The sequence below is a fragment of the Herpailurus yagouaroundi genome, unplaced genomic scaffold (assembly GCF_014898765.1).
Source record: "Herpailurus yagouaroundi ecotype Mexico unplaced genomic scaffold, PumYag 139, whole genome shotgun sequence".
In the NCBI taxonomy this organism is placed as follows: domain Eukaryota; kingdom Metazoa; phylum Chordata; class Mammalia; order Carnivora; family Felidae; genus Herpailurus; species Herpailurus yagouaroundi.
In genome coordinates this window covers 19,156,097-19,179,353 of record NW_024412394.1, presented here as the reverse complement: position 1 = coordinate 19,179,353, position 23,257 = coordinate 19,156,097, and the positions used below count along the sequence as shown (strand labels likewise).

General features: G+C 42.2%; 1 protein-coding gene across 2 annotated transcripts in view; it reads left to right on the top strand.

The window, feature by feature from the left end:
• Positions 1 to 23,257, top strand: part of ELOVL5 (ELOVL fatty acid elongase 5) — a 74,438-nt gene that overhangs the window by 16,436 nt on the left and 34,745 nt on the right. The gene's annotated exons all lie outside the window — the stretch shown is intronic.

The window sequence follows — 23,257 nt, the reverse complement described above, 5'->3', positions numbered from 1 at the left end:
CAACTAAACTTTCTGTTCTTTCTGCCCTTTGATTCGATTAAGATTTATGCATGCTAAATTGTGGGTTGTCATTTACATTAATCAGTATCTCTGTAAGACAGAGCTCCTGAAACATCCGAAGAGCAGGCACCAAGTGCACCACAGTTTGCAGCCCTGTTGAGAAGGAGGTGAGGGAGGAGGAAATGTTGATCCTGTGCTGCGTGCTTTAACAGTTCAGCTATACTCTCCACTGTAAACAAGGTCCTGTGGCTTTTCTCCCCCTTGAATTGAATTCTTGTTTCCCCTAATGAAACAGTCTGCTTGGCTTATAGGCCTTTCTCTGTAACATTTTCCAAACTAAGAAAGCAACTAGAGATAACATTTTGTAGAGAGAAACCTACAAATGACTGCTCTGTGGCTATGACCTGAAGGTGAATGCTCTGAGCTCTAGTTGAAAAGCATGATGGAGTCTTCATAACAGATGGGAGTATGTAATGTACTCCCAAGTAAGCGTTAAGCTTCACACAAGATTTGTTCTCTCATTGTCACTGCTCTTTTCAAATAAATATGCTTCAAACAGTGGAAGTCATGCTTGGAGAGGTGAAATGTCACTCTCAGATTCTTATTTTAGAGGAGAAGGGAGTGTCATGTAATTTCTCTGTCATATTCATTCTCTGTCTCTCTGTGCTGACCTGCTTTTTCTTCCTTCGGCTGGGACTCTGCTTTGCTTCTGGTAATTATATTCCTGTACAATACCAGGGCCGTGCCTGCACCTGACACCCCATTTAGAGGAAGAAAGGAGGTGAGCCCACAGGCCAGCCAGTGATGCCGCCAGTAGATCGTGGCCGTGCCACAGCCCGTGGGGGGGAAGCTTTCTGTCTGAGGAGGCGGCATTTTGAAGTTTTGAAAAACCTCCTACTTGCTGGCTTGAACTGAATTGCTAAATGAGTCAAAGAAACCTGGGACCTGGTGAAAATTGGACAACTGAGGTGACAACAGACAAAAGGAAAGTGTTTTTGTAAAAGGTGTTTTGCTGTGGCAAATCGAAGTCAGGAAAATGAATTTTTGACTTTCTAAGCTAGCATTTTCTCTTTTTATAAAAATGTATAAAGACATCAGCTTTTTATATAGTGGTTGATGAGTGAACATACTCTGTTTGCAGAACTGTCTGATGTGATTTAGCCACAGCAAATTTGGATCTCTCGCAATTTATGACTTAAAATTTTAGTTTTTGGTAAGAGTTTCCACAAGGAGTATCCTCATCTGAAAGGGAAGTTAGTATCACGCTTTGACTAAAGGAACTTTCAGAGTTTTTATGTCCACATAGTAACGTGAAAATCAGCTCATCCTGTTTGTGTTGGGTGTCTCAGCGTACCATATTATGTATAATGTGATGAGCTGGTGGAGAACCAGTAAGAATTTAATTATCTCATGGAGTACTTTAAAATCTGTTTATTATAAGGTTTATTCATTATTGTTAGCCTCCTTTCACAATGACTACATTTAAAAAAAATTTTTTTAATGTTTATTCATTGAGAGACAAAGCATGAGCAGAGGAGAGGCAGAGAGAGGGAGACACAGAACGGGTTCCAGGCTCTGAGTTGTCAGCACAGAGCCCGATGTGGGGCTCGAACCCACGAACCATGAGATCATGACCTGAGCTGAAGTCAGACACTCAACCGACTGTATAATGACTTCTTAAACTTTGTACTCCTAAGTTAAATTTAACCCCTACTAAAGTATAAAGACAAAATCTTTTTGAAGTGTATTTGGGATATTTGCCGCTAAATTTATAATATCTTTTTAGAAATAAAACCTTATAGAGAAGGAAAGATTCTGTATGCAATTCTTTTTTTTAAATTTTTTTTTCAACGTTTATTTATTTTTGGGGGACAGAGAGAAACAGAGCATGAACGGAGGAGGGGCAGAGAGAGAGGGAGACACAGAATCGGAAACAGGCTCCAGGCTCCGAGCCATCAGCCCAGAGCCCGACGTGGGGCTCGAACTCACGGACCGCGAGATCGTGACCTGGCTGAAGTCGGACGCTTAACCAACTGCGCCACCCAGGCGCCCCTCTGTATGCAGTTCTTAATACATTAGCTCTCAAACTTTTGGTCTTAGGACCTACACTTTTAAATTTTTTTTTTTCAACGTTTATTTATTTTTGAGGCAGAGAGAGACAGAGCCTGAACAGGGGAGGGGCAGAGAGAGAGGAAGACACAGAATCTGAAACAGGCTGCAGGCTCTGAGTGGTCAGCACAGAGCCCAACGTGGGGCTCGAACTCACGGGCCGTGAGATCATGAACTGAGCCGAAGTCGGACACTCAACCGACCAAGCCACCCAGGTGCCCCAGGACCTACACTTTTAAAAAGTATTGAGAAGTCAGAGCTGTTGTTTATGTGGGTTATATTTTACTATTTACTCTATCCAAAATTATTCTTAGATTGTTTTTAAGTAACGATTTGAATAATACATCTAAAAATAATGAGCCCATTACATGAAAACCTAAAAAAACTATATTTTCATGAAAAATATATTTTCCAAAACAAGAAAATTAGTGCAAACAGGCATTGTTTTGACTTTTTTGCCAACATATTACATATCTGGCTTAAGGAAAGAAGCTGGGTTCTTTTATCTGCTTCTACATTCAGTGTTTTGAGCTATCATACATCATGCAGTCTCTGAAACACTTTACAATGATGAGAGAGATGAGATTAAGCAAGTAATCTCTTGGTAATGTAACACAAATAGTTTTGGTCCTGTGGAACCCAAAAAAAGGGCCCAAAGACCCTTAGTGGTATCTGTGCTATACTTTGAGAACCTCTGTTCTAATCAGATCCTATTTATTTTATTTTAAATTTTTTAGCGCACAAGTGGGAGAGAGAGGCTGGGGGGCCGGGAGAGAGAGAGAAAGAAAGAAAATCTTAAGCAGGCTCTATGCTCTGCGTGGAGCCCAACACAGGGCTCATCCCACGGCCCTGGGATCATGACCTGAGCCAAAATCAAGAGTCGAATGCTCAACCGAGCCACCCAGGCACCCCTATTTTATTTTTAAATAAGCACTACTTTTCTACTTTGCTATGAAAACATTTTTTTTTTCCTTATTTCAGCACCGATTACCTCCTGTTTCTCTCTGCCTGAGTAAATTTCTTGATTTATGCCACAGGATCTCTTAAATGTCATCTTCATATTTGAACATCATTAGGTAGACTCGTTTTGGTCATTTTATCAAATAAATGTGTGGGGTACCCTATTTAGGATAATATTTAAAAGTAAATCCATGTCCTCTAACAGTATTGGTCACTGTGTGGATGCTCATGAAACACTGTATTAGTTTTTTTAAATCCAAAGTAGAAAGGGGTAAATTCCAGGATTATAGTCTTGGGGCACCTGGGTGAGCATGCGACTTTGGCTCAGGTCTTGATCTCGTGGTTTGTGAGCTCCATCTCCACGTCAGGCTCGCTGCTGTCAGCACGGAGCCTGGAGCCTGTTTCAGATCCTCTGTCCCCTCCCCCCCCCCCGCCCCTCCCCTGCTTGCATTCTGTCTCTCAAAAATAAATAATGCTTAAAAAAGAAAAAGAGATTAAGGTCTCAATAGCATAAATAGAGCTTTGTAGATGTTCATTTTATTTTTTTATTTATCCTATTTGCTATTTATGCATTATAGTATTTGGGTTTTCAGGTTGGCTGTCTTTTGGAATAGTTTTTAAAATAGGTGGTTTCTTTTTTTGTTCATGCCTATTTGATACTACTTTTTGTTGCTCTTGTTGTTAACTGTTGATTTTGGACAGTGCTTTTGCTTTAATAAAAAATTGCTGCATCATGTCCCACTTCTCCATCTTGTTCTGTTTACCCATTTAACCTTAATAATTTCATGTGTTAAAGGTTTCTCTAGCCTTTTTTGTGTAATGTCTGATCATGTAGAGCTCTAGTTTGGGGACTAGTAAACGCTACATGTGCCTCTCCTTTATTTTACTCTAGCGGATTCTTTCAAAATGTTTATCTTCTCCAGTTCTATGTTGTCTACATCGGGTGCATATTGAGCTGCACTATTTCTATATACCAAGATTTTCTAAGGGATATATTTTGCACTGACCAATGTAATAGTCACAAATAGCCACAGGTAGTTATTGAGCACTTGAAATATCGCTAGGGCAACTGAGGAACTGAGTTTTTCCCTTAATTAATTTACATTCAGCCGCATGGGGCTCCTGTCCCTCTTCTCTTATTGGGCAGTGCAGCTCCAGGGATGTCTGGATGTTTCTTTTTAATGACTCATGCCTGGCTCATTCCTGACCTCAGTTTCTTACAGGCTCATCTGTTCATTTTTACAACCCTTTTTGTGTATCTTACCAATTTTAGAGCAGTTAAGTTTCACTATCTGTAGACTGCCTTATCACTGGAGAGGGAACTAGAGGGAGTATTGGAGCTGAAGAAATGGAGGCTGTTGATGTTGGCTGCTTTTTATGAGGTGTTGAGATGCTTCTAGATGAGATTTAAGGGGAAAACAAAGTTAAGGGAAGGATTTTTAGGCTGGGAAGGCTTGAACAGATCTGTCAGCAGAAAAAGGGAATTTAAAGGTAAGAGGAAATGAAAGTTGGGGCACCTTTCGGTGGTTATTCGGCTTATTCGGTTAAACGTCCAACTGTTGATTTCAGCTCAAATCATGATCTCGGTTCATGGGATCAAGCCCTGTATCATGCTCTTGTGCTGACAGCACAGAGCCTGCTTGGTATTCTGTCTCCCTGTCTCTCTGCCCCTCACCCACTCTCACTCTTTCTCTTTCAAAATAAATAAACATGAAAAAAAATGAGAGTTGAATAAATTCTTGAAAGAGGCAGGAAAGGATCCAGATTGCAAGTAGGAGGAAGGAGAGCCACTCTTTATGAATTTGAAGGTAAAGAATGATTTTTTTTTTTAAGTATTTGAATGTTTTTGAAATTCACATAATATTAACCATTTTAAAGTGAACAATTCAGTGGTGTTTAGTTGAACCACAATGTTGTGCTCCGTCACTTTTTTTTCTAATTTTTTTTTTAATGTTTATTTTTGAAGGAGAGAGACAGAGTGGGGGCAGGGGAGGGACAGATAGAGAGGGAGACACAGAATGCAAGGCAGGCTGCAGGCTCTGAGCTGTCAGCACAGAGCCTGATGCAGGGCTCAAATTCATGATCTGCGAGATCATGACTTGAGCCAAAGTCAGAAGCTTAACCGACTGAGCCACCCAGGCGCTCCTATGCTCCATCACTTCTGATTTCAGAACATTGTTATCCACTCCCAAAGGAGACCCTGTGCCCCATAGTGGTCACTCTGTTGTCCCCGCCCTGCAGCCTCTGAGCAACTGCTTATCTTTTTATCTTTCTGGATTTGCCTGTTCTGCATATTTAAGTAGAATCCTACAATATGTAACCTTTTGTGGGTGGCTCAATCAGTTAAGCATCCAACTCTTGGCTTGGGGCAAAATCTTAACGATTGTGACATCGAGCCCCATGTTGGGCACTGCACTTGGCATGGAGCCTGCTTGGGATTCTCTCCCTCCATCTCCCTCTGCCCCTTCTCTGCTTGTGTGCTCTCAGTCATGCATGCTCTCTCTCAAAACAAAACAAAAACAAAAAACCCTTAAAAAAATGACTTTTTGTATCTGGCCTCTTTGATTTAGCATAATGTTTTTGAGGTTCATCCAGGTAGCAGCATGTAAAAAGTGACATGACTTAGAAGGAGTTTTGGGGTGCCTGGGTGGCTCAATCGGTTGAGCATCCGACTTCGGCTTAGGTCATGATCTTGCGGTTTGTGAGTTCCAGCCCCACGTCAGGCTTTGTGCTGACAGCTCAGAGCCTGGAGCCTGCTTCGGATTCTGTGTCTCCGTCTCTCTCTGCCCATCCCCTGTTTGTGCTCTGTCTCTCAAAAATAAGCAAATAAATGTAAAAAAAAATTTTTTTTTACAAGAAGTGTTTAACATTAAAAAAAAAAAAAAAAAAGAGTTTTAAGGAGGTCATCTTGGCATCCCTGAGTCTCAGCAAAACCATCAGTTCATCCAGTTGGAGTTGATTAAGGCTCCACAGAGATAGATGAGGATCAAGAGCATTTATGGAGTGGCTGACCATGAGGTCCAGTCTGAGCAGAGAAATGCATTCCCAGGGGCCAGAGCAGGGGAGGTGGGGAGCCAAGGTCTGAATCTCCTGATGCTAATAACCAGGAGCAAAATGACTGCCATGGGGGAAATGGGAAGGAGTGGATAGGAAGGAACTTGCTTTAAGAGGGAACGGAATGTCCTGTTTCAAAATAGGGTAAATTTAGGGTCACAAGTTAGAGAATAGATGTGGAAATAGGAGCCCATGTAAAGTGGGGGGTTAATGTCGTGTGTTCGTCACTCAGGGGCCCCCCAGAACTGCTCACTGCGGCGAGTAGGTGGGCAGACCCAAGTTTCTAAGGAGGCAAGTCAGGTGGAAGGCCTCCCGGGTGGTGACGCAGAGCCTGCTGCTGTCAGGTCTGCTCACTCAGCTGGAAGCAGGGTGGTAGGAAGCAGACCTAGAGTTTCTTTGTGCTTCCTCGAAGTCGAGTCAGCCGTTCTGGTTGGTGCTGAGATTAGTGATGGAGGCCAGTAGTGTTGACAGCAAGTCTACATTCCTGTCTACAGAAGAAAGTTTTAAGGACTTACTGGCTTTACAGGACCTTCCCCCATTTTGTCCTGAGTCTGCTTTCCAGCCTCACGACCCAGCACACCACCCATTCCGCAGATAGACCATGGGTACCCCCTGTGTCTCAAGCACTGAGCTGTTGGGATCTGGTGTACCAGACCAGGCACAGCCCTCAAGCCTTAGATACTAATTGAATATTCATTTGCATTTGGGGTGGAGAGTAAACTGAAGGACCTAACCTAGCCTGGGGCTTTGAGGGAGGAGTCAGGGAAGATTTCTCTGGGGTAACTGATCTTTAACAGGAGGGTTGCAGACTAAATAAAGGGAAGTAAGAAGTGGTGCAGGCAGACAACGGCATTTCCGTGCACAGGATCTGCCAGAGTAAAGGCTGCAGTGGAGAAGAGAGAAGGACGCAGGTGTGGTTGGGGTGCAGAGTGAAGGAGGGAAGGGCAGAAGCTGAGCTGGAAGCCGGGGTGAGCCAGTGCATGAAGAGGGCACTCATAAGCTAAGTGAGCGATTGTACGTTACATCCAAGATCAAGGGACATAGTTGCATCCAAGATGGGGCAGGAGTGGCCTGATCAACTTTGCTGGTTTAAAAAGAGTACTCTGGTGCATTGTGGAGATGAATGGGCAGGGATGGGACTGGGTGCCTGGAATCCCGCTGGGGTCCATGTGAAAGACAATGGTGCCCTGGTCTGGAATTGTTGCACAGATGGGAAGCGGATGTGATAAGGATAGCAGGAGATGGTACCAGCAGGGGAGGAGATGACTCAAGTGCTCTGCTACCCTGCCCCTTCTTCCTACTGTATCTTTTCATATCTCCATACCCCTTTTGTTGCTCTGCCTTCAGCTTGAAGTACCCATCAACACTTGGCCTCCTGGGCCTTCCACCTTGTAAAACCCTTCATAACCTGGTCACATACCACCTGTGTGTAGGCTTCCCCTGTGTCCTGTTCAGAAGCAGTCTACTTCACAAATATTTAGGGGGCTGTCACATGTTTCAAAGTGCTTTAACTCGTTGCTGACTTGATCTTCTAGTGAAGGCGGAGTGTTGTCACCTGCATGTCAATTATTCAAGCTGCTTGATCAAGTTGAGGTAAAATCTGAAACATTCCTCAGGCCCTCCCAGTATTGTAGTTCTTCCCACAGTATGGCAGCCTGTTTATCCCTCCACCCCTTGGTATTTAGAATACCCTTCCCTCATTCCTTGTCCTCCCCACACCTACTAATGCTGTGTCAGGTCAAGCCATTGCTCTGGGCTCTCTTCATGTCCCAACACCAGATCTCTCTCTCTCTTCTTGCCACAGCCCTCACCTCTTTGGCTCTCCTCTTACTGGTTGCTTTTGTGGTGTTGACTTTCCATGTATATGTAATCCCAGTTACGGTAGATAATTACAGACTCTTTCAAAGTTTCCTCCATCCAAAAGAGTACCTGTAAATAGTTGGCATGTGCAACTATTTACACATGACTTCTAGTCCTAGTAAATTCCCACAAGTGATAGATAAGATAAGATATGGGCACTTCAAAAAATCAGCATTTGGATATAAATATCATACATTTGGCTTGTGACACGGTAATGGGTAGCCTAGAATTTGTGTTTCAGATGATTAATGCCCAAATGATTCTACTTGCTGTTTCTTTCCATAAATTATTTTGTGCTGGGATAGAACATCTAAACATGTGAGAAGTTGGTCAGTAGTAAATTGAGTGGGAAACAAATGGAATTTTGGAAGAGAAGTTGGAAACTGACCTTCCTGAAAGAACTTAACTATGGGATAGGATTTTCACATTAGAAAGTAGACCTGGAGGGTGGGGCAAAATGGGGAGACTTTAACACAGTGCTCTCCTGCCTTTATTCAGGCTGTGTGGAATAGGGTTATCCGTGTCTGACAAAATCCTTGTCTTCAAGTGGATCTGTGCTCCCAGCCATTGAAGAGAGGTAGGATGTTACTTATGCAACATCCCCATGGGCCTGTTCTTTCATATGTGAAACCAACGCAAATACTTTTATTTTCTTTGTAGATAAATTTTGATTATTATTAAGAGGGAGAGTGAGCATGAACAGGGGTGGAGCAGAGAGACAGACAGACAGACAGACAGACAGAGAGAATCCCAAGCAGGCTCTAGGCTCCTACCTGTCAGCACAGAGCCCAACAGGGGACTCAAACTCACGAATTGTGAGATTAGGACCTGAGTGGAAGTCAGACACTCACCGACTGAGCCACCTAGGTTCCTCCCCCACTCATGCTCTGCCTCTCTCTCTCTCTCTCTCTCTCTCTCTCTCTCTCTCTCTCTCAAAAATAAACATTAAAAAAAAAAAATTAAAGAGCTCAAGTTGTAGAAGCAGGCAGCCAGGGTTTGAATCCCATAAACCAGGCACAGGCTCAGTGGTAATGTGCAGTAACTTCTAGTGTGTAAGCCTCCATTTTCTTTTCTGTAAAGTGAGGAAATAACCCTTTACAGGGTTACTGAGAAAATTAAATAGTGCATGTGAAATGTGTGATATGATGCTTAGCAGTACTAAGTGTTCAGTGTTAGTTACAATTATGATTATCATTGTTGTGTTTTCTATTTTTAATGATGTTGCCATCCCCAAGCCAGGGACTCTCTAAAGGAAGAATATTATGGTTTCATAATGAAATCCTCTTAACTCATTAGTGAGGCATTACAATCTAGAATGATGGGAGATTTGTTTGATGCTGGAACAAATTAGGCCAGAGTTAATGCCATTTCATCCTATTAGACCTTGGATAGCTTATCCTAGGGCCTGCCTGACATTTTGCTGATCAAGTTTTCCTTTCATTGTGACTTAATTCTTGGATAGTGTGCCTCTTGTCGTCATGAGGATTTTTGTGACCCAAGTAGCAGGTGGTTCATTTCTAAATTGAAGCCGTTGGGTCTTACGCCACTTATTTATTCTGGATGTGGTGACTGAGCTAAAAAGTGTGGGCAAGAGAGAGGACTCTTTGGGGTTTTTCATTTGCGTCCTGTGAAATGTGTACGAAATTCTCTGTGAGCAAGTCAAAATATTTTTCTAATTGCCTAATCAGTTCCTCCCTCATGGATTGAGAAAAATCAGACTGTTTCATGATACTTTATTGACAACACTAGTAATGACATAAACTGAATTTGGCTGTTTCTGCTACCGATTAGCAAAAAATGACCTATCTTCTGCAAAATGTTATGTACACAGTTAAAAAACCCAACTGGTAGTCTTCTTACTTTGAGTGATTAAATACATGAAACATTTGGGTGGGTTTTTTTGCTTCTTTTTAACATTTGCTTATTTTAAAGCTACCTTAATGACCCTCTCTTACTAGAATCAAATTTACTGTTGTTTTATAGGGCTCCTTTGTGGTTGGGTTATAGATAAAATTTTTAAAAAGAATAGTCCATGTGCCTAGACAAAATAGAAACTCAACAAATGCTTTATGCTTTTTTTTTAATTTTTTTTTTTTTTTGAAATTTACATCCAAATTAGTTAGCATATAGTGCAACAATGATTTCAGGAGTAGATTCCTTAGTGCCCCTTACCCCATTTAGCCCATCCCCCTTCCCACAACCCCTCCAGTAACCCTCAGTTTGTTCTCCATTTTTATGTCTCTTCTGTTTTGTCCCCCTCCATGTTTTTATATTTTTGTTTACCTTCCCTTATGTTCATCTGTTTTGTCTCTTAAAGTCCTCATATGAGTGAAGTCATATGATTTTTGTCTTTCTCTAATTTCACTTAGCATAATACCCTCTAGTTCCATCCATGTAGTTATAAATGGCAAGATTTCATTCTTTTTGATTGCTGAGTAATACTCCAATGTGTGTGTGTGTGTGTGTGTGTGTGTGTGTGTGTGTGTGTGTGTATACCACATCTTCTTTATCCATTCATCCATCGATGGACATTTGGGCTGTGTCCATACTTTGGCTATTGTGGATAGTGCTGCTATAAACATGGGGGTGCATGTGTCCCTTCGAAACAGCACACCTGTATCCCTTGGATAAATACCTAGTAGTGCAATTGCTGGGTCGTAAGGTACTTCTATTTTTAGTTTTTTGAGGAACCTCCATACTGTTTTCCAGAGTGGCTACACCAGCTTGCATTCCCATAACTATGCTTTTTAAAATCCATGCTTGTTGTAGCTAAAGTTTAGCATGCAGAAATGTTCATTGCAGTGTTATTTTAAAAGAGTAAAACTTAGGGGTGCCTGGGTGGCTCAGTGGGTTAAACATCTGACTCTTGATTTCAGCTCAGATTGTGATCTCATGGTTTGGGAGTTTAAGCCCTGAGTCCCACGTTGGGCTCTAGGTTTACAGCATAGAGCCTGCTTGGGATACTCTTGTCTCTCTCTCTCTCTCTCCCCCTCCCCTGGTGGGGGGAGCACAGGCACATTCTCTCTTTGTTTCTCGCTCTCTCTTGCTCTCTCACAAAAATGAACAAACTTAAAAAAAAAAAAAAAGGTGGGGACCACCTGGGTGGTTCAGTTCATTAAGCAGCCAAATCTTGACTTTAGCTCAGGTCATGATCTCATGGATGATGAGTTTGAGCCCCATGTTGGGCTCTGGGCTCGCAATGCAGAGCCTGCTTGGGATTCTCTCTCTCTGCCCCTCTCCCCACTTGTGTGCACTCTCTCTCTCTCAAAATAAATAAACATTAGAAAAAAAGAATAGTAAAAATTGAAAACAGATTAAATGACTAATAATAGAGGAATAATTAAAGCATTTATAGAAGTCTTGTTCCAGAACTCAAATTAGGTTCCTGAGGAAAATGATTGCTACAGTGTTGAAATGCAAGATTATAAGTATGGGCTTTTTTATTTTCTACTTATTTAAAAAAAATTTTTTTTAATGTTTATTTTGAGAGAGAGTGTGCTAGCAGGGGAGGGGCAGAGAGAGAGAGGGAGAGAGAGAGAGAGAGAGAGAAAGAATCCTAAGGAGGCTCCCTGGCAGCACAGAGCCTGACACAGGGCTGGAACCCACTAACTGTGAGATCATGACCTGAGCCGAAATCAAGAGGCAGATGCTTAACCGACTGAACCACCCAGACACCCCAGAATGGGCTTTCTTAAAGTACAGAAAAAAGTAGAAGAAATAGATTCGTATTTTAAATATTTATATGTACATTATAGAATATTAGCATAGCTCCTTGCTAAATGTTTTACATGAATCATCTCATCTCAAAGTATGATTTTTATTGCTAGTTGAAGGGAATATCCCAGATGAGGAGACTGAGGCTTTCAGAAGTTAACTTGTCCACCATCACTCTAATAAATGGTAGAAGGGAAATATGGATTCTGCTACATTCTTTGTTGCTTTTACTTTTTTTTTTAATTTTTTAATGTTTATTTTTGAGAGAGAGGGAGAGACAGTGTGTGAGCAGGGGAAGGCAGAAAGTGAGGGAGACACAGAATCTGAAGCAGGCTCCAGGCTCTGAGCTGTCAGCACAGAGCCTGATGCGGGGCTTGAACTCACGAACTGCGAGATCATGACCTGAGCTGAAGTCAGATGCTTAACTAACTGAGCCACCCAGGTGCCCCTGTTTTTACTTTAAAATGATACAAAACAAACAAACAAACAAACAAAAACCCTTTGCTTTTCCAAATTTCCTGCAGTAAATATCTCTTTTTTATTTTTATTGTAACATTGGAGGGGCAGTAGGTGTGGTAGTTAAGAGAGCAGGCCCTGGCATTGGCCTGGATAAGTGGCTCAGCTGCTCTCTGCCTCAGTGTACTTATCTGTGCAAAGGGGATGTGTGAAAGAGTGATAGGAGAATTAAGTGAAATCATCCTTGGAAATTTATAGCAGAAAAACTACTGACTCATTGTAGGGACTGAGTATTAGTTGCTATTACAATCATTATGATCCTCAAAGAAATTGATTTGAAAATAAGAAAAAAATCACTTGAAATAGTGGGCTGGTTAGGTTCTCAGTGGTTATTAGCTTCGCATGGAGAGATGTTAATGTGATAGAGTGGCTTGAGAAGCCAACTTGTAGCAGTGATTAGCAGACCATTTAGTAAAGGGAAATAGCAGCTTGCTAAAGAATTCAGCCTTGAGAAGTGTGTTGTAATTCATGTAGTAACATAGCAGGCTTAATGTCGTTTTTTTGGACAAGGGTGCGTGAATCCCTAAATAAAGGTGTGGCGTAGGTCCCAGCATAAGCTTGAACTTCTTGTACTTAACATCATGAACTCAGTGCACAGCTCATCTTCTAAATGTCTTCCCTGGAAGGGAACATGTCAGTGTAGTGAATTTTCAGTAATTTGCACCCCAGTAATTCAACTGGCACATCTGAAACTGTATCATCGATCTGTGATTAACTAGACTAGTTGGAGAGCAGTACATTTCTAGATGGCCAGAACTTTCCCTGCTCCTTTCTTCCAGCCTGCTTGCCCCAGTGCTCCCTGACTCCTTTGAGTAGCAGCACCCCATCCAGGGTGCAGAGTGGGAAGCCAGAGCTTGGACTCCTTCTTCTCCCTCACTTGGCCCGCCCCTGGACATCTCTTCCCTCTGGCACCTGCATTCCCTCCCCGACATGGCCTTAGGGAGTCTTCTGTCCATGGCAGTAGTCTTCTAAGTGATGTGACCTTCATCTCCCCTTCTTTACAGCCTCCTGCACACCCCCACTCCTGCTCTCCCTCCCCAGCTTAAAACACTAGAGCCATTACCTGCTCTCCAGCATTTTTCACCCCTCTCCCCTCTATCCCATCCTCCACTGGCAAGCCTTAACCCAAGCATTACTCTGTGAAGCCTCACCTGACCCACTTGTCCCTACATAAAATTGTTCTTTTTTTACTCTCCCATTTCCCCCTGTACGTCCTTTGTCAAGGCACCTCTGTCACTTTATTACAGTTATTTATCACTTCTCTCTCCCTTGCTAGACTCTGACCTCTCTGGAGGCAGAGTTACTGTCTTGTGGATTTCTCTGTCGTGATGCATTCAGTGTATGTTTGATGGATGTTCGCTGCTGATAATAAAAGAGCTGCGATGTATTGAGGGACTGTGCATTGTGCCAGGTGTTTTATATAATCTCATTTAATTCTCCCAACAACCCCATGAGGTATAAGCATTATTTTGCACATGTTTATAGATCAGGAAACTGAGGTCTATACAAGGTAGCAGCTTTCCAAGCCTTTTATGTTACAGTGTTGTATCAGAGCACAGGATTATAATTCAATTTATAAATATTACAGATTATATTTTCTTACAGAAATATTGAGACTCTGTAGTCCTACAGGTGCCATTTCACTATCAGTTAGGTGATGTAGGGCCAATCTGGAGATCTATCAACCGCTTACAGCTAGGGTTCTTAATTTGGTGACAGGGGGTCCCCTAGGATTTAGAAGACTCTAAATGGTAGTTTTATCATTTGGAGAGAGAGAGGAGGTCTCTTTTGCTTTAGTCAAATTTTTACAATTGGTGTGGGATCCCCAAAAGGTTATAACTACTGATACAGCATTATTTCTATAGAAAATAGAATTTTCCAAAGACCAGAAGATTAGTTTACAAGTTAACATCTGGAACATAGCCTTTTCTTTTACCAAGATTATGTGTTTTGATAACTTAGATGAATGAAAATGACTCACCTCAGATCAGGTGTTTTGTTGTTGTTGTTGTTTTAAGTATTTGTTTTTGGGGAACCTGGGTGGCTCAGTCAGTTAAGTGTCCCGACTCTTGATTTCAGCTCAGGTCATGATCTCGTGGTGGAATCGAGCCCTGTTTCAGGCTCTGTGCTGGGTGTGGCATTTGCTTAATATTCTCTCTCTCCCTCCTCTCCCTTTGCCTCTCCCCTGCTCTCACTGTCTCTCTCTCAAAAAAAAAAAAAAAAAAAAAAAAAAGCCCTAATGAGAATTACTGTTTTACAGTGTCTAAAGAAAACTAAGCTACCTAGGTGCCTTGTTAGATCTTAAATGGCAAGTTGCCTCTCTGGTGTGGACTGAATGTGTGTATCCCTCCCCACCAAATTCATACGTGGAAGTTTTAACGCCACCCCCCAGCCTGTCACCCCATCCCTACCCCCAGTGATTTGGTATTTGGAGGTGAGGCCTTTGGGAGGTAATTAGGGTTAGGGGAGGTCATGAGGATGCCCATGATAGGATTAGTACCCTTCTAAGAAGAGACCAGAGTGCTGTGTCCCCCACTTTGTGAGGAGACTGTTGGAAGGTGCCTGGCTGTCTGCAAGCCAGGAGGGGAGCACTCAACAGGAACTTTATCTGCTGGCACCTTATTTTGGATGTCTCAGCCTCCAGAACTATGAGAAATAAATGGCCGTTATTGAAACCACCCGTCTGTGGGATTTTATTATAGCAGCCTGAGCTAGAACCCTCTCCCTTCCCTTCTCCTAGATGGTGCCCTGTATTGTTCTTGTCTGTGGAAAAAAAAATCACTGGAAAAAACCATAATACATCTGTAAACATGTCACTGCTTCTGTAGTCACATTAATTTTCTTCAAGTAACTGTTTTCCTTTGATTCTTCATAGAAAATGTGATAGCTTTTCCAGATCAAAGCAGGATATTAAGTATCATTTATATGTATCGCCCCCTCCCACCACCACCACTAACTAAATGTTCTTGCCTTTCAGAGATGGGGGGGCTGTTGAGCTGTTTTGCTGATTTGTGCTAAATTTGTGTTTTGAAGTGAACTGACAAACATGGATTCCAAAGCTAGAGCTTATGGGAAAGGACCATGTTCTCTTGTCTCTACCACCTACCGTAATCCCGTAAACATATCTAGTGTTCAGTAAAGGCACGTTGTTAGACAATGATATATGCCATTCTGCAACCTAAATTCTTTGCCTAAAATTTTCACCTGATCGACATCTCCCAGAAAGAATTTTTGATAAGTTCTGTGCACAAATAGGTGTTTGTTTTTTCCTCCTTAACTATGTTCTTAATTTTCATTTGGGGACTTGTTAGTGTCTCTCTCTTGGTGTTCTGGCTGCAGGTGAGCACCTAATTGACTCCATGTTAATTTGATCGCTGGCTTCCCTTTTTTCATTTTGTTACAGCAAAAAATGGCTTTTATGACAGCTCAGAGTTGAATATTGGTACTTGGGGAGAATTGAAATGAAGGGGAAGTCTTGTTATTAGCCAGTCAGAATATTCAGTTACATTAATGACTTGCTAAAATGCTTGCATTTCCACTAAAATGTAATCACCTTAGGGCCCAATTCTCAGCACTTCATCTTTAATGGTTGTCAAGGGGGGGTTTAAACACAGTGGTGCACCTGTTGAAAGTAACACTTGGTGAAAAGAAGCAAAGCATTGCTAGGAAGAGATGGAGATTTGTCAGAGAATTTCCAGAGAGCTACAGAAGAGGCCATCTCAGCCTTTTCTGGAAAGCTGTCCTCCGGAGAGCCTCTTTGGATCACACGTGTGACCACTGCGTGCAGCTCATCCCACCGAACCACGAAAGCATGTTATAAAAGTGCTTCTTTACCACTTTGCTTCTCAGTGCATTGACACGAAAATGACCCCAAAGGTAGACGAAAGCACAGTTTTGATCTTTCATAGTGCAGTAAACCTTTTATTAATATCTTTCATTATCATAAAACATCTAGAATCTGACAGCTCACAGCGATTGCTATCTAAAGTTTTCTGCATTCCGTTTATGAGGATGGAAAGTTGCAAGGAAACGACAGGTTGCAGGAACTTATTTAAACTATAGAGGCATAGTGTATTTACAGGTTTATCCCAGTTCTCCATGCCTGCTCATCTGCAGTCCAATAAAACGGGATTCGGCATTCATCATTCAGACTCTGAAACACTCAGATCACAAAATGCCTCAGAATTGCGAGAGATTAAATTTTATTTAGGAAGATTTTATTAGTTTTTGGTTGTTGTTTAAGCTCTACACCCACTGTGGGGCTTGAACTCATGACCCTGAGATCAAGGGTCACATGCTCTACTCACTGAGCCAGTTGAGTACCCCTACGTAGATTTTATTTGATATATTTAGTCATTTTCTTATGCTATGAATACTGGCCCATGTAAGCTGTATGATCCCTCGAAGTGAATCAGAACATGAAGCTGATCCAAAAAGTATTCCCGGGGCACCTGTGTGGCTCAGTCAGTTGAATGTCCTGATTTGGGCCCAGGTCATGATCTTGGGGTTCGTGAGTTTGAGCCCCGCATCGGCCTCCCTGCTGTCAGCCTGTCAGCACAGAACCTACTTCGGATCCTCTCTCCACCACCCCCCACCCCTCCCCCATTTGCACTCTCTCAAAAAATAAGTAAAATATTTTTTAAAAAAAGTATTCCCCATTGCCTGGGTAGTCTGGATATAAATAAGCATTTACTAAGAAGTTCTGTTAGACTGTGAAAATAAAACTTAAGGTAAAATACCAGTATTTAGGTCAAGGGTTAATCTTTCATAAATGGAATCATATTTCACACAGTTCTTTCCCAGCACAAACCTTCCTTTACTATTACAGATGTCAGAAGGTCAGAGCCGTGTGTCATTGGATTGGGGAGGGGTTGTAGGGAATGGTGTTTTGAGTTTGTTTTTTTTTAATCACAAAGCTTAGTCTTATTTATTGGTTTGTTTTCCTCACTTTTGTGGATCTTTCTTTTTTTAATTAAACTTTTTGTTTTGAGATTATTCTAGATCCCCAAGCAGTTGTAAGAAATACTGAAAGATCCCAAGTACCCTTTTCCCAGTTTCCCTGCGGAACTGTAGTCTCGTGTCACAAGCAGGATACTGACATTGTCACAGTCAGTATACAGACTTCTAGCCACATCTGCTTGTCTCCTGCCTTTGCACCATCTCTAACCCCAGGCAGCCGCTCATCTCTTCTTCACCTCTGTAAGTTTGTCATTTCAAAATTATCATGTACATGGATTGGCATTTTTCACTCAGCATAATTCTCTGGAACTTCATCTAGGTTGTTAATGTGTATCAGTAGAGTGCTCTTTTTTTTTTACTGCTGAGTAATGTTCATGGTATGATTTTTCCAGTTTGGGGCTATTATGAATAAAGCTGTGACCAGGTATAAGTTTTTGTGTGAACATAGGTTTTCATTTCTCTAAATGCCTGGTAATCTAGAAAAAAATGGGCTTGAGATATAGAAAGGTTTGTGGTTTTTATTTTCGTAGGGGACATTTCAAAATATATTTTGCAGTCATGAGCTGACAAAATTATAGTTTTAAAATATACTTAAAACAGGGGCACCTGGGTGGCGCAGTCGGTTAAGCGTCTGACGTCAGCCAGGTCACGATCTCGCGGTCCGTGAGTTCGAGCCCCGCGTCGGGCTCTGGGCTGATGGCTCAGAGCCTGGAGCCTGTTTCCGATTCTGTGTCTCCCTCTCTCTCTGCCCCTCGCCCGTTCATGCTCTGTCTCCCAAAAATAAATAAACGTTGAAAAAAAAAAATTTAAAATATACTTAAAACAAAATCAACTGCAGGGTGATCTGCAAAGAGCCCAAGATGTGAATATAGTAATCAACTCTTCTCAGTGTGCCTGGGACTTTCCAGGGTCTTTTTTCCCCCACTTACTTTGTATCTCAGGAAACCCTGGAATTCCAATAACCAGGACAGTAGGCCACCCCTAGTTATAAAACCTACAGAGAGGCAACTGGGTGGCCCCATCAGTTGGACATCCGACTTCGGCTCAGGTCATGATCTCACGGTTTGTGAGTTCGAGCCCAGCGTCAGGCTTTGTGCTGACAGCTTGGAGCCTGGAGCCTGCTTCATATTCTGTGTCTCCCTCTCTCTCTGTCCCTCCCCTGCTCACGTTCTCTCTCTCCCTCCCTCAGTCTCCGCCCCCCCACCCCCGCTCTCAAAAATAAGTAAAGGTTTAAAAAAAATTTTTTTAAACCTGCAGATAAGTAAATGACTGTTGTTTGACCAAGTTACCTAGACTCTGAACTTTTAGTTTCCTCATCTAAAAAATAAGGATAATTTCTTACTGAGTCTTTGAAAAGCTGGGTATGCAGTTAATCAAAAAAAGTTAGCTTCCTTGTCTGTTAAGCCTCAGGCTAGTAACAAAAGTATTATGTTGTTTTCATAACCCAATTCTATACTTTAGATAACAAACCTTTTCATTTTCTTAGCAGTGCCAACTCAATCAGGATGAGGGGAGCATTTATTCTTAAGGGCTGTCCTGACAGTTGGTGCCTTGATCATGTGTCAATAAGCAACAGGAAAGCTAGCAAGGGAGAAAGGAGAGTAGATGTGGAAGAACCTCCCCTCCCAACCCCACTGACCTGTTAGTTTCTAAGCGTTGCTTGCATCTGTTGCTGAGTAACAAATTATTGTGAAGTTTAACAGCTGAAGCCAGCAATGCTTTGTCTCCCTCAGTCTGTGGGGTTCAGGAATCCCACAGAGGCTTAGCCTAGTGGTTCTGGCTCAGGGTGTTTCAAGCAGCTAAAGGTGTGCTGCCCCCGTCTGAAGCCCCCTGGGGCCAGAGGTCTGCTGCCAGACTCACTCAGGTGGTCATCGGCAGAGGGCCTCAGTTCTTGCTATGCTGGCCTCCCCCATAGGACTGCTCACAGCATGTAGCTGGCTGTTTCCAGGGCTAGTGATCTGAAAAAGAGACAGAGAAACACAGGGACTGACAATTATGGAAGTCACGGTGATTTTAAAAGCCTAATCCAAGAAGGGTCATGCCATCCCTTTTGCTGTTTTCTGTTGGACGTGCACAGAACCCTTGTTCACTGTGGGAGTGGATTGTCTGGGGGTGGACATCTTAAAGGCCACCCTTTCACAGATACCACATTCACTGTAAGGAACCTTGACCATCTAAATTTGTTTTTTTTTTTAACATTCATTTATTGTTTTATTGTTGAGAGACAGAGAGACAGAGTACGAGCAGGGGAGGGGCAGAGAAAGACACAAAATCCAAAGCAGGCTCCAGGCTCTGAGCTGTCAGCACAGAGCATGACGTGGTGCTTGAACCCACAAACCGTAAGATCATGGCCTGAGCCGAAGTCAGATACTTTACCAACTCAGGCACCCAGGAACCTTGACCATCTAATCCAGATAATGAAACCAGTAAGAAATGGCTCTGTTTCGGGGCACCTGGGTGGCTCAGTTGGTTAAGTGTCTGACTTCAGCTCAGGTCATGATCTTGCAGTTTGTGAGTTCAAGCCCCGCATCAGGCTCTGTGCTGACAGCTCAGAGCCTGGAGCCTGCTTTGGATTCTGTGTCTCCCTCTCTCTCTCTCTGCCCCTCCACCATTCATGCTCTGTCTCTCTCTCTCTCTCAAAAATAAACAAACACTTAAAAAAAAGAAAAGAAATGGCTCAGTTTAGGACTGATGGTAACAGGGTCCAAGCCAGAGCCTACATACCAGCCAATGTCTACATTCTAACGGTTGCCCACTTTATCTCCTTCCAAGGAATACACCCAATTGGCTGTGGCCAAGTAAGTATGTACCATGATTTCTGGCGGTGGCACCCATTCAGTGGCATCCCACATTGCCTAGTCCAGTCCAGTTAAACAAGTAGTTACTCAATTCCTTCTGTGTGCCAAGAACACCTGCTGGGGATTGTAGGGAGTGAGAGAGAAGTTTGCTGCCCTCATGGAGCTTTGCATACTTGGCCACCACTGATGCCTGGCTCAGGAGGTGGTGATAGGCATTAGGGCTCTCTCTTACTGACAGACATTCCAGAATGGGGAAAGAGAATTTAGAGTGATTTAATGCATGCTGGTTATATGTGATGTGTACTGTGTAACACAGTGTTTGAAAGATAAGAGAACTGATTTCTAACTTAATGGAGTTTTATTTCAGCTTGAGAGATGAGTTGAAATGATTTTTTGTTGTTGTGTTTTTCTGGTGGGTGGAGTTAGAGCAAACCGGGAATTGTAACAAAATTTGTTAGAAGGAAAAATAGTCTGTCCTTGAGACCACAGTCCTTGTCTAGACTCTGTCGGTGTAATGCAATATATGGATACTGTCTGGGTGACAGAAGTTGAAGAACTACAGGGGATTTACTAGCGTTCGCAAGCCCAATTGATATATATATATATATATATATATATATATATATATATATATAGCAGTGGTTCCCAAAGAAGACTGTTCATCTTAATTACCTCAGTAACTTTTCAAAAAGACAAATTTCTCAGTCTCTAGACTATTGAATCAGAATTTCTAAGAGTGGGTGCCAGAAATTTCTAGGGGTGGGACCACAGCGTTGTATTTTTTAAAGCTCCTAGGTGATTCTCAGAAGCACACGAATTTGAGAACTCTGGTAAGACACTCTAAAAGGCAAGAAGGCATTCATTCACTCATTCATTCATGGTTTCAACCAGTAATCAGCCATCTGTCGGGCATCGATCCAGGAGGCTCTTTGGAGATAACAAATGGGAACATCAGAAGGTTGTCCTTGAAGAGCTTAACGCTTAATTAGGATTGTGAACAAATGAACAGATAATTACAGTATAACTGATAATCACATCATTTAAAATATAAGCCTATAATTTTATCACTGATTGAGATATAGTGGAAGTGGTGATGGGCACATGAAAAGGAGGCAAGGGGGATTTTGCTGCTCTCTTTTCCATCATCTTCCCATCTAGGGAAGATGTCTGGGGCCTCTGTTACTAAGCATCATAGGTAAGGTTTTTTAACTTGATGTTGTTTAAAAGAAAGTTAATCAGGGTGCCTGGGTGGCTCAGTCAGTTAAGTGTCCCACTCACGAGTTCGAGCCCCACTTTTGGCTCTGCGCTGACAGCACAGAGCCTACTTGGGATTCTCTCTCTGACACTCCCCTGCACTTGTTTTTGTGAATGTGTGTTCTCTCTCTCTCTCTCTCTCTCTCTCTCTGTCTCTCAAAAATAAATAAATTTTTGAAAAAAACAAAAGTTAATTATCTCATGGATATGAACTCAGACAATCTTTATACATAGTCACCATCCTTTTAATAAGCATATGAAAATGCTTCTGTGAAAGTTTACATGGGCTGTGTTAAGAGCAATAGATCATAGGGTGGGAAAACTGGCTTCACATTTTGTCTCCACCCAAGCCCTGTGACCTTTGTCAACTCAGCTACCTCCCCAGTTGTAATAAATGAATTACATAGGGCATCTTCCATATGCTAGTTGCTGGGAATACAAAAAAAGGCGTCTCAGATACAGACGGCCTTTCACTCTGTACTAAAGATGGTATGAACTCCGATCTTCTCTTCCACTCACAGAGGAGTCTATGACCACATCCCCTTTACATTCCAGAGAGATTTACCTAGAGTCTCTTAAAAATCTCCATATTCATTAGTGTCATTATGGCATGTGATCCGTCCAAAATATAGAATATCAGAACTGTGAGCGGTGGATATGAGCATGTTTCGTTGCCCATGACCTTTGTGGGGAACTCCGATTATAACTTAGCAAAACTTTCATAAATATTGAGTGTGAAGTTGGCCAATGCCAAAGGCTTTTGTAATGATGATAATAACACATATATATGCAACATGAATTATGTGCCATGCACTCACTATTCCAAGTATTTGACATGTATTGATTTATTTAATCGTATGAGGAATGTACTGTAATTATATTTATTTTGCAAAGGCATGCGTGAAAGGGTGAGTCCCTTGCCCAAGCTCACATGGCTAGTAAATGGTGGAGCAGGGATTTGAACCCAGGTTGTGTGACTCCAGAGCATGTGCTCCTAACCACTGCTTCCCCAAAGTGATTGACTCACGCCATCTAGTACTATACGTTTCAGGAAGATAGGGTCACGTCTGTATTGGTCACTGTTGCTTCAGTGTGCTGTGTGGCACATGGTAGGCATTTGTTAACTCAGATGACTGGTAGAGTGAAGAGCAGTCCTGTGAGAATTTTTGGAAGTGCAGAAATAAAATCAGTCACAGGGTTGACCCAATCCCTGCACTTGATCTTTTTTGCCTTGGTCTCTCACTTGCAGCCTTATGGGGATTAATTATTTATTGTCAGCAAGACCATGAGAGCAGAATTCTGAGCCATCTGCAGCCATCTGGCCTTCATCCACCTACCTGTAAGGAGTATTCTCTGTGTACATTAGCACGGTCTTTTTCCCAATGACCGTGTGCTTCACCCAAGTAGAAGTCATCACCAGTTCTTAATTTTGGTGTTAAGTGAGAATGAAGTTGTCATCTTTAAGGTAATAGAATTCTACAAGAGTAATTTTTTTTTTCAGTGAACCCCTCTCCAAACACTTGTTGGGTAAGTGGGTTGGTTTGTGGGGCCCTTTCCTCCCCCTCCTGAGAACTGGGGGGGAAGAACTTTGAACTTGGTGGCATAGTCTTTTCTTTAGCTATGGATAAGAATTCCCCTAGAGAAAAGTTGGAAGGTTATGTTACTCTCTCTCTTCCCACTGCTGAAAAATGTATCTACATCTGAATTCTCAGATTGAGTATATTTTTGTATTGCCTTCCAAAATTAGAAAAACCCATCTCTCCCTCTCTCTGAAGAAATTTCTTCTGCTGTTTAAGGGTGTGTGTGTTAATCATTGTGGTATTTTGTTATTGTTTGTTTCACACCTTATGAGGAGAACATCTCTGTCAGAGCTCCACATCCCTAGCATGGAAGAGCTGTTCTCTGGGGAACACCTTCTACAACTAGGACTTAGTCCGTGTTTTAGGAAGCTGTTATTGTGGGTTAGTGTGCGCCACTGCTTGATGCTGTCTTCCCTCTGTTTTATTTTGTAATAGAAGGTTTATCTCCTCATT